Here is an 11,532-nt window from a genome sequence, read left to right as displayed (position 1 = left end):
ATGGAAAAGCTTTTTAAAGCTTTTTAAAAACTGATTCAACTTTTTTAAGGTTTAAGGCTATTCAGATTTTATCTTTCTTGTTCAATTAGTTTCGAGAAGTTATATATTTTTAGAAATATGTATCTTTTATTTAATTTCTTTTTAATAGAATAAAATTAGAATAAAAATAGAATAAAGAATAAAAATTTCTTTTTATTCTTTTTAATTTCTTTATAATTAACACTGTATTTGTAATTAGGATATTTTTAAAAAATTCCTGACATTGGTTATTTATTCCCACCCCAACCCCCACCCATCTCTACCTGTTTTTTACTATTTATTTATTATTTCTACTTTCCTTAGAATTATTTTGCTGCTGTTTTTCTAAAATCTTGAGATGGATGCTTATCTTGTTCATTGCAATAATGAGTCTTCCAGTTCGTGAACATGGTATATCTCCACGTGTATTTAGGTCTTACTTAATGTCTTTCAATCAAGTTTTGTAATGTTCTATTTTTTGATTTAAGGCATTTAGATACTCTCTAAGTACTTCTTTGATTTTGTCGCACAGGTGGCATATGTGTATTTTCACTCAGTTCACAATGCTTCTTCACTTCCATTATAATTAATTATTTTACTCAATGGATGATTTACAAATAAATTTCTTAATTTCCAAATGTAAGAAGAGTTTCTAGTTGTCTTTTTTGTTATTGATTTCTCATTTAATAGCAAGATGTCAGAGAACATACTCATATCCCTGAGTTATTTGAAAATATTTAAGACTTGCTTCATGGATCATTTTATAGATGTTTCTCTGTGTATGAAAAGAATGTGAAATCTGTGGTTACTGGGGACAGGGTTCTAAATATGACCATTTGGTTGGGTTATTTGATCTTTTGTATGTTTACTGATTTTTTTTTTTTTTTTTGGTGTGCTTATTCTATGAATTACCAAGAATGGTATATTAAAATCTCCTACTAGAAATGTGGATTTGTCTATATATCCTTGTAATTCTATCAGTTTTTGTCTCCTATTATTAGGTATCTAAAGATTTTTAAATGTTATATTTTCCTGATGAATTAAATCTTTTATCATTGTAAGTGAGTCTGTATCCTTAATCTAGTGATGCTTTTTGACTTATTTACTTTATCCATCAGTAATACAGTTGTACAGCTTTCTTTTTGTTATTGTGTTATATATATGTTTTTCTTTTCTTTTTCTTTTAACATTTTTAAGGTAAACTTGTCAATTATAAATAGCATATGACTATTTTTTTTGTTTCAATTCACTTTGATTATCTTTGTCTTTTTTTTTTTTTTTTGTCTTTTTGTCTTTTTTCGTGACCGGCAACGGATCACAACCCTCAGTGTCGTGCCCGTACTGGACCGGGACCGGCAACGGGATCGCAACCCTCGGTGTTGCACCCGCACCTTGCTCAGCCAGTGAGCAGGAACCGGTCTGTATGTGGAATCCGAACCCTCGGCGGGAGCGCCGCCGCGCTCCCAAGCGGGGCACTGTAGCAGTGTGCCACCGGGCCAGCCCATGATTATCTTTGTCTTTAACTGGAGATTTTGGTTCACTCACACTTAAAATACCAATATATTTGGGTTTAAATCTACCATCTTCGTTTGTGCTTTCTATTTACCCAGCCTATTGAACATTTCTTTTCTAGCCTTTCTGGCCTTTGTTCTTACTTGTTTTTTTTTTTTTTTTGTCTTTTTTTTTGTCTTTTTCTGTGTCCGGCAATGGATCACAACCCTCAGTGTCGCCCCCGCACCGGACCGGGGACCGGCAACGGGATTGCAACCCTCGGCGTTGCCCCCGCGCCTCGCTCAGCCAGTGAGCGGGAACCGGTCTGTATGTGGGATCCGAACCCTCGGGCGGGAGCGCCGCCGCGCTTCCCAAGCGGCGCACTTATCCAGTGCGCCACTGGGCCGGCCCTTTACTTGTTATTTTTTATCATTTCTTTTTTTCATTTGTCTAGTTTGGAAATTACTCTTATATACCCTGATTCTATTCTTCTCATGGTTACTCTATAAATTATAACATGCATACTGAAGTTATCAAAATCTAAATTAATCAATACCTTTACCTTTCTCCTATTCAAAATAGGGATCTTAGAACACAAAGTCACCAGTAAAAAAAAAAAACAAAGAAAGAGACCCAAAAAAGCTCTTTTTCTTGGTACCTCAGAGGTGATCAGCTGCTTGAAGATAAATCTGAGCATCTTCTCTCAGCTGCTGGTTACCAGAAACTCATTGAAGGGAATTATGAATGCAAACTCTGTGCCTTTTTTTGAGAAGTGTGTGACCACAGAGGTTGCTGCTGATGCTGTGGGTGAAGAGTGGAAGGATTAGGTGGTCCGAATCAGTGGTGGGAATGACACACAAGGATTCTCCGTGAAGCAGCATATTCTGACCCATGCCGTGTCTGCCTGCTGTTGAGTGAGGGTGTTCCCATTATAGACCAAGGAGAACTAGAGAAAGAAACTGCAAGTCTGTTTGGGGTTACATCGTGGATGTCAATCTAGGTGTTCTCAAGTTGATTATTGCAAAAAAAAAAAAAAAAGCAGGGGGGTTATTCCTAACTGATGGATACTACTGTGCCTCATCACTAGGGGCCAAAAAAAACCGCCACGTGCTTGCGCATGGCCTCGCCCCTCCCACTCCCGGCCCCGCCCCTCGCGCTCTGTCCTCTAGGCTCTCCCCGCGGCTCCGCCTCCAGGCGACCTCTGTAAGTCCTCCCGGCCCCCTAGAGTGGCCCCGCCCCCGCAATCCGGGCCGTAATAACTTCGTATAGCATACATTATACGAAGTTATACGACATAACTATGAGGGATCTTCAAAAAGTTCATGGAAAGATTTGTATTATCTTTTAACTCCATTCTCCACAAACTTTTTGAAGTACCCTTGTATATGGTATATGTATGCATACACAGATATGGTATATACGTACGCTATCTACTCTGCAATCTACAGGTTCCTCCATCCTTGGCAAGGATTATATCACAAAATAGATTACATGTCATAGATATCATATATGGTATGTTTTTATGTACATGTGTATATACCTCATGTGCAAATACATGATGCTGCACAGTCTTTGTTCGCCCCTGCAGATCCTCTCTGTGCCATCTCACTTTTGTGTTCGACCATGTTCCAATGTGCCATCAGACTTCACTTACAAATACAAAACACGTCCAAAGAGGAAATTACATGAATTTCAAGATGATGACAGCAGTGCATTTAACCAAGCACTACCTTCTGAAAGCAGGGTCCTGTGTGACTGCACAGGTCAGATGCCCGCAAAGCTGGCTCTGGCCTAAGGGTTTGCTGCATTAGAAAAGTGGCCACATAATGTACTCATTTGATATATTTTTGGATACTTTTGGAAGAGAGAAGTCTTCAGCATCTGTGTTCACTCGGGAAGGAGCTGTTCTCTGTGCCCCACCCAGCAGGGTGGAGAAGAGAGAGCAGCATGGGCTTTAGGAAGCAATTCCCAGCATGATCTCTGGCACTGGTGCAGAAGAATCAGTAAGTTTGCAAGGGAAAGTTCTTAGTGATCTTCAGGATCCTCCGTCTTTGGCCAGGGTTGGGGAAGAGATGGGGTACAGACGCCAGCAGCTCACAAATAGACCAAATAGTGTGCTAAAGGACTCTGGCCTGGGATCCCTGGATTCTGGAGGAACTTGAGGAGATACTGAGGTCTTACCCAGGCCTCATTGTTCCCAACCTTTATTTTCTGGATGTAAACTTCCTGGTACATCCAGTGGGTTCCTGTAAAGATGCTGTTTGGCAATACTGAGAATTGTCTTGTAAAGATTCATCATCAGAGTGTCTTGGGGCAGGATCGAAGAATGACCACATCTGCTTGTTACCAACATAAGAACCCTTTTAATGGGTCTTCAGTTAATTTGGGAGAACCCTGAACCACTGGAGCCTGACCCAAATCTCCGACCTGTACCTCCACCCTGCACACACACACAATACGCACACACACAAACATGCATACACACATGTGCTTCTAGACATACACACATGCACACACATCACATACACATAAGACCAGAAACTGCCTCCCCTTCTCCCATAGGAACTCAGGCTTCTGGTTGTTCCTGCTTGCCCTGGGGGAAACAAAGCCAGGTAAACCAGAAAGCACACTTCCTTCTACCTCACTTCACATTCAGAGAGTTTTGAAAGAAACGGAATATGAGGGCAATTAGTAGCAGGTGATGATTTTTTGTTATTTCTCTTTACTTCCCAAAGTATAGTTTGGCTATATTTCTTCTATTTTATATATATGTGTGTGTGTACACATACATGTACATGTATAGATGTGTATATACCCCATAAATATGAGGGATCTTCAAAAAGTTCATGGAAAGATTTGTATTATCTTTTAACTCCATTCTCCACAAACTTTTTGAAGTACCCTTGTATATGGTATATGTATGCATACACAGATATGGTATATACGTACGCTATCTACTCTGCAATCTACAGGTTCCTCCATCCTTGGCAAGGATTATATCACAAAATAGATTACATGTCATAGATATCATATATGGTATGTTTTTATGTACATGTGTATATACCTCATGTGCAAATACATGATGCTGCACAGTCTTTGTTCGCCCCTGCAGATCCTCTCTGTGCCATCTCACTTTTGTGTTCGACCATGTTCCAATGTGCCATCAGACTTCACTTACAAATACAAAACACGTCCAAAGAGGAAATTACATGAATTTCAAGATGATGACAGCAGTGCATTTAACCAAGCACTACCTTCTGAAAGCAGGGTCCTGTGTGACTGCACAGGTCAGATGCCCGCAAAGCTGGCTCTGGCCTAAGGGTTTGCTGCATTAGAAAAGTGGCCACATAATGTACTCATTTGATATATGCACTACCTTCTGAAAGCAGGGTCCTGTGTGACTGCACAGGTCAGATGCCCGCAAAGCTCGCTCTGGCCTAAGGGTTTGCTGCATTAGAAAAGTGGCCACATAATGTACTCATTTGATATATTTTTGGATACTTTTGGAAGAGTACCACACACTATTAATAACCACACTGGAGCAACAGGTGTCATTTGGGCTTGGACAACCTGGGACATCTGGTCAACCACTGGTTGAACACAAGGCTTATAGTTCCTTCACTACTCATGGTAAGTAATCTTCATCTCTGCTTCAGACCAACCATACACCTTTGAGAATGTACTAGGGTGCTCCACATCAGGAACTTAAAACTACAAAATCTCACCCAATTTTCTCTATTCATCTCCCTCTTGCACTCTCTTATCTGCATTTATGACTATTCTCAGTCCTAAAGAACCAAGAACTCCTGCTTTCTGTGTGAATTTTGCCCCAATCTATTTGTCCTCCACCAGCCTCACTTCCCTTCCTATCCAGCCCCAGCAGTCCTTACCCTGACCCTCCCAGAGGCACTTTCAACTGCCTTGACCTCCATCTTTCTATTCAATATGCCCTGGAAAACCTGCTCCCAGATACACCCCTCCGAGTGCTGTCTCTGTTTCTCTACCTGGGTTGACAAGGATTCTAGAGAAATGTCACACTTATGTCATTGTGAATCCATGGCTTTCAACCTCAGCTGAGCACCACTCGAGAATCCTTGAACTCACCATTTACCTCGGCACTCTTAAACATCTTTCCTCGGATCTGTAATCTGTAGGATTGGTTGGGGTGGGGAGAAATCTAGTACCTTGGCTAGTATCCTTAGGGGAATTTTGTCTCCGTATAAGCTTGTTTTTTTTTTTTGTTTGTTTGGTTGGTTTTTTCGTTTTTTTCTCTTTTGGTTAAAATCTGGCCCCAGGGACTAGCTCTCGATATTTGACTTTTTCTTCGACTTGTCTCTTTCATCCCTGTCCAGTCTCCCTCTTGGGGCTGCAGACCTCTGAAGCACTGGGGAAAATTCTGACTCCCAGGTCCTCATGCCCCATTCTGCTACAAAATAAGAGTGAGCCAAATATTTGAATCCAGCATCAGTTTGTGTGGTCCCACCTTCTCTCAAACGCAGGGGTATATGCCCACATAAAATCTATTACCAAACCCAAGTCCGTCTGCCTGCCACCAAAACAGAAACGAACAACCCAAAAGTCAACTTGTTTGTGGAATAAGCCAGCTTTATTCAGGAATACTGATAACCCGAGGGAGATGTTAGGCTAACCCATCCCTCCAGGAAACAAGATGGTCCGCATCTCTACAATGACACATCCTTGCTGGGTAGACTTTGCTTGATTGCTTGAGGACAGAGAGAACCTCGTGCCATGGCCCTGCCTTTGGGAAGAAGGTATTTCTGACATCCCTATTGTTCTTGCTGATACCAGAAAGAAGTCCTGCTCTCTGCTCTGCACAGGTTGACAGTTACCACACTTTGGCCTGTTAAGGAAATACAATGCCGTAGGGATAGGAGTAAGGGGCTGGGATCTGGGTTTGAGAACTTATCCAGTTTTCATGGCTTAACACTCCCAGAAATTAATTTCTCCCCTGTTTACACTGGATTGTATCCCTCATGCATCAGTTGGAGTGTAGACTGCTTTGGGTTTGGGAAGGAATGCTCACTTATTTTCCTGTGTAGCTGTCCGTTATTTGAGAGGGCCACACCTTAAAGGTCATGGCGCTTCCGTCTGCCTTTTCCCAGGTCCTGAAGCCCTCCTCTCCTCTGTTGACTTCCCAGTCCCACAAGTCTCAAGCTGCCCAGGCCGATCAACTGTGTCAACCCTCAGCTGAGAATGAATCCTGCAGGTTTTGGCAAGAGGGGCAATGAAACCTACCCTTGGAAGCAAAGCTGTCATTGTCTGGGAATCTGCATCAGGAACAGGAATAAGGAACCACTGAAAATTCCTTCACCAATTGTCCTCTTTTTTTTTTTTTCAGCTGGATGGTAAGGGGATCTGAACCCTTGATCTTGGTGTTATCCTTGTCATGCTCTTACCAAGTGAGCCAACCGGCCAGCCTCAGCAATTGTCTTTTAACCTCTGCTTTCCAGAAGCAAGACCATCTTCTGGGAGCATCAGAGGCCTTGGGGCTCACCTCTGGAGTGAGGGACATGAGACAAACCCTGTCCCATTAGAGACCCCTGGCAAGGCAGTGGCAGGGATCTCCAGAAATGGAGCCCAGATTTTAATAGCTCCCAAGATAATTTGAATGAGCAGGCTGACAGGAGAGCCAGTGTCATACAGCAGTGGCTCTCACTCTCAAGTGGGCATCAGAAGTACTTGGAGGACTTTTTAAGTCACAGATTGCTGGGCTCCTTTTCAGGATTTCTGACTCAGCAGGTCTGGGGTGAGTATGAGGACTGGCATTTCCAAGAAGTTCTCAGGTCATGCTGGTGTTGCTGGTCTGGGGAGCCACAATTTGAAATCCACCGTCTCGGAGAAATAAATGCTGATGATTTCTTTCATGAGAATGTGCATGCGTACTCAATCTATAGGCTTGACTACCTTAGTTGTTTCTGTCTTGAGTGCTCCTGGAAGCAGATGGAGTACCACTTGTAACTTCAAATTGGAGTACCACCCACTTCTGTCTCCATGTGGTCTTGTTCAAGTTGTGACTGAGGAGATCTGGTCATTTTTGGCCCTGTCCTACCCCTGAGGAAATAGGCCCTAGTACTTGCAGTTGGAAAGATTAACTTGCAATTTAAGCACTGCTCATACAACCGGGGCCTATCCCGCCCCCTGGGGACCAAGCAGGATCTACCCTGAAAGAGCCTCAATGGGCACCCTGGAGTCAGGGGTGACTGACAGACGTGCTGAAACTCTTCCTCCTGCAGAGGGAGAAGTAGACCTGACTAGGAGTGGGATGGAAAACCGGACTAGGAATTTCAAAAGCAAGACTAAGGGAGAAGAACAGTGGTGGAGGTAGGAACAGGAGAGAGGGGGCATCCTTGGAGATGCCCTCTGCAGGCCTTAGTCAGTAAGCATGCCCCCAGCCTACTTCCCACCCCTGGAGTGAGGTAAGGGAACTGGGAAGTGAGATAAAATCTCAACTTTTGATTTCTGCACCCTGAACAGCTTGGTGAGATTCACCTGACACTTTAGCCAAGGACCATCTCCAGCGCAATCCAGTGTGTGTGTGGTGGGGACAATGACAAGGGAAGAGGCACTTTGGACAGAGTGAAACCTCTTCTTGAACATTCCTCAGGGCTCTAGCACAGACTGAGTTTGAGGGCCTTCGCCACCCCTTCTCTTCTTTCCCCATCCAGCCTCCCAGAGACCCAAGGGCCAGCCAGGCATTCCCAAGACAGCTCCCCTGAGACAAAAGGCAAAAACCCTGAACTCCCTAGATATTCCTCCTTTTCTGGGTCAGCCCCCAGTAGGTTAATAAGGAACCCCAATAGGTTGAGAAGGAAGAATTCTATGAGAAAGAAGGAGGCCCAGCACCATATCTGAGTTACAAAAAGCTTTTTGAATTTTCAGAATATCAGAGGTGATTATATTCTATCAGAACTAGAGAAATGCTTTCTGAAATCACTTACAGGCACACATATAAAAATGTGGGATGTTCTTTCTAGGAGATAACCAGAAGGTGACAGTGGTAGGCTGATACTAAACTAGCAGCTCTCCCTGTTAAATGAAACAGAAGCTGTTAATAGCATTACAGAACAGGGCACAGAAACTCTGGAGCTCTGTTCCTGGCAACTCCATTCACTTCATGACTGCTCTGAGAGTTATAGTATCTTTTGTTACCTCCAGGTCTTTAAATTGTCTGGTGGGGAGTAGAAGGTACCCGCCGATACCTCTACCTGTGTGCCAGTCACACCCCCTGCTCTCCCAGGAAACATGCTCATGTTTATTCCTTCCTTTCCACGTTTATTCAACCACTCCCTGTCAGCAGCGTTTTCCATCAGATGTTAAAATATGCACGTGTCTTTATTCACTGCCCAAATAATATGCTTCTGTCCATGTTCACCATCTCTATTTTCTCACCTCCCACTTGTCCCTTGGCCCACTCTAATCCACTTCTGGCTCTACTACTCCAGGACTTCAAGACTCCTCTTATGTTTGATTTTATAGATCACTCCCTTCTTCCTGAATCTCTCTCTCCTGGGTTTCCTTGTGCCTCCCTGGCAGCTCCATCACAGGCTCATCTCCAGGTCCTCTTCTCTTTTTGCTCACTGCCCTTTCTCCCTAGGCCTACGCTAACTCATCCACAGCCAACACTTCAAGTTATCACTCTCTGCTGATGATTCATCTTTCATCTAGCTGAGCTCCAGCTCTGTATACCCAACTGCCAACTTGACTTCTCTTTGGGGCATCTCAAAAGCCTTCAACCAAACAACGTGCTTTCCTGATTTTTCTTCCCCAGTCTGGTCTTCTTCCAAGATTTCCGTCTTGGTGAACCAGCACCAACATCCATCCTTGGCCACAAGCCTGGGACCTGAGTTTTCCTTAATGACTCCACTGCCCCACCTACCTCATCACTTGCAGAATGTGCAAGATCTACACACTGGATCTTTTAAATAATTCTCATATCCTTCCACTTTCTATTTCCATGACCATCACCCTAGACCAAGCCACCGCCTCCTGCCATCTGGACTACTCCTACATTCACCCGGCTTCCTTCCAATAAGGAATCTTTTCAAGATGCCATTCTGACCATGCCACCCTCTTTGCTGAACATTTCAGGGGCTCCCATTGCACTTAGGATGAAAAGATTTTCCACATGGCCAGATGGCTATACCGTTAGCTCCCTCTACCAGTCTTCCCACTTCATCTCATAGCTTCTTCTTCGTTCTTCTAGCAGAGCAGGACTTTCCTCAATTTCTTCAACTTATCCTGCTCCTTCTTGTCACAAGACCTTTGCATACCAAGTTAGCTCTGTCTGAAATATTCTCTGCCTAGCCAAACCTGTTCTCAGCTCAAGTGGCAGTTCCTCAGGGAAAACTTTCCTGGTCTGATTAATTATATCAATTGGTTTCATAATACTATATATCCTTATCAATTTGCATTATAATACAGTGATGATTTTACATTTGTTTACTGTTATTTTCACATTACAGTGATTAAGTCTGTAAGCTCCATTGTATTGCTAGTGCTAGCACATTGCCGGGCAGAGAACAGGCATGCGATTAGCATTTATTAGAGAAATAAAGAAAGGAAGAAAATGGTGATAGAATGAATGAATAAGTCAATGTGCTCCATTGTATTGCTAGTGCTAGCACATTGCCGGGCAGAGAACAGGCATGCGATTAACATTTATTAGAGAAATAAAGAAAGGAAGAAAATGGTGATAGAATGAATGAATAAGTCAATGTTCACACCTATGTTCCATTTCAGAATCACTAGAAACATGCCAGCCCAACATGTAATTGGAAAATAGTCTACTTGAATTCGTCCATTTATGCAGCAAATATTTATGTATTCTTCATTAAAGTAACTTATTTCTGACTGTGAACATAACTGTTCCTTTTGGAAACCATGGGAAAATAATTAAAGTTTAAAAGAGAATCAAATCACCCTTCATCCAACAGTCCAACGATGAACCACTGTTAAAATAATTTTTCATAGTTCTTTCTAGGAATATATATGTGTGTATATGTATATGTATATGTTACATAAGTGGGATTGTTCTATATATATGGACTTGTTTCTTGCTTCTTTCTCTTAATGATATATTGTGAACACTTTCCCGTGTTGTTGAGTTCCTTGAACACATGGAGTTTAAATTGCTAAAATGTATTCTATTGGATGATGTATGCAATTTAAATGCCATTCCACCCATCGTTGGATATTTAAGGGTTTGTCAATTTATCACTTCTATAACTGACATTTACACGCTTTGCCGGGCCTCAGAGGTAAATCAGGTAATGCAGGGAAGTGGATTTTGAAAAAACCGGAGGCAGCTTTTTCCAGGCAGCTGAAGAGAACCCTTACTTGCCTGGGTTGCTGACCCCCAACCTCCCCGGACAGATGTCCTCAGAATGGAAGGTTTTGTTGGTCAATGGAAGGTATGCTTCTCTCAGGTGTGTGCCGGAAGATGGTGCCTGCTGGCCGGGAGGGTTTGGCCTAAGCGCACCTGACCTTCAAACCCTGGGGCGAGAAGGCCGGGAGGTTTAAGCTCCTACCAGCGGACCGCCTCCCGCCAGATGCCGGCCGCTGGGGCCACGGGCCGCCACGTGCTTGCGCATGGCCTCGCCCCTCCCACTCCCGGCCCCGCCCCTCGCGCTCTGTCCTCTAGGCTCTCCCCGCGGCTCCGCCTCCAGGCGACCTCTGTAAGTCCTCCCGGCCCCCTAGAGTGGCCCCGCCCCCGCAATCCGGGCCCCGGGGCTGCCCCGCCCCGCGGGCGACTAGGGAGGCGCAGGGGCGGGGCCCTGCGCGATGACGTGAGCGGGCGTGCGCAGTGACGGCCCGCGTCCCTGTTACTCAGCGGAGCGGCCGAGGCCGGACGACGCGGCCCGGAGTGCGGAGCCGCCAGCAGCGCTGGATAACGGCCGCAGCGACCGTCCGGACGGCGCCCGTCCACTCCGCGGGCTTCCCTGTCGCCGTTCGCTGAGCTGCCGGGTGAGTGCGGCGGGTGCCGCAGGGCCGGAGCGGCCGGCA

General features: G+C 44.3%; 1 long non-coding RNA gene across 2 annotated transcripts in view; it reads left to right on the top strand.

Annotated features, from left to right (window-relative positions):
* Positions 1-11,372: 11,372 nt before the first annotated feature.
* The window catches only part of LOC103585623, an 80,362-nt gene continuing 80,202 nt past the window's right edge, over positions 11,373-11,532 (top strand). For both annotated transcript variants that reach the window (XR_550089.1, XR_550088.1), the window contains exon 1: positions 11,373-11,493. This is a non-coding gene — a long non-coding RNA (uncharacterized LOC103585623). The remainder of the gene's footprint in view (positions 11,494-11,532) is intronic.

This window comes from Galeopterus variegatus, unplaced genomic scaffold (genome assembly GCF_000696425.1).
Source record: "Galeopterus variegatus unplaced genomic scaffold, G_variegatus-3.0.2 Scaffold258, whole genome shotgun sequence".
Classification (NCBI taxonomy): domain Eukaryota; kingdom Metazoa; phylum Chordata; class Mammalia; order Dermoptera; family Cynocephalidae; genus Galeopterus; species Galeopterus variegatus.
The sequence above is the reverse complement of the archived record's forward strand: the minus strand, read 5'-3'. Positions and strand labels throughout refer to the sequence as shown.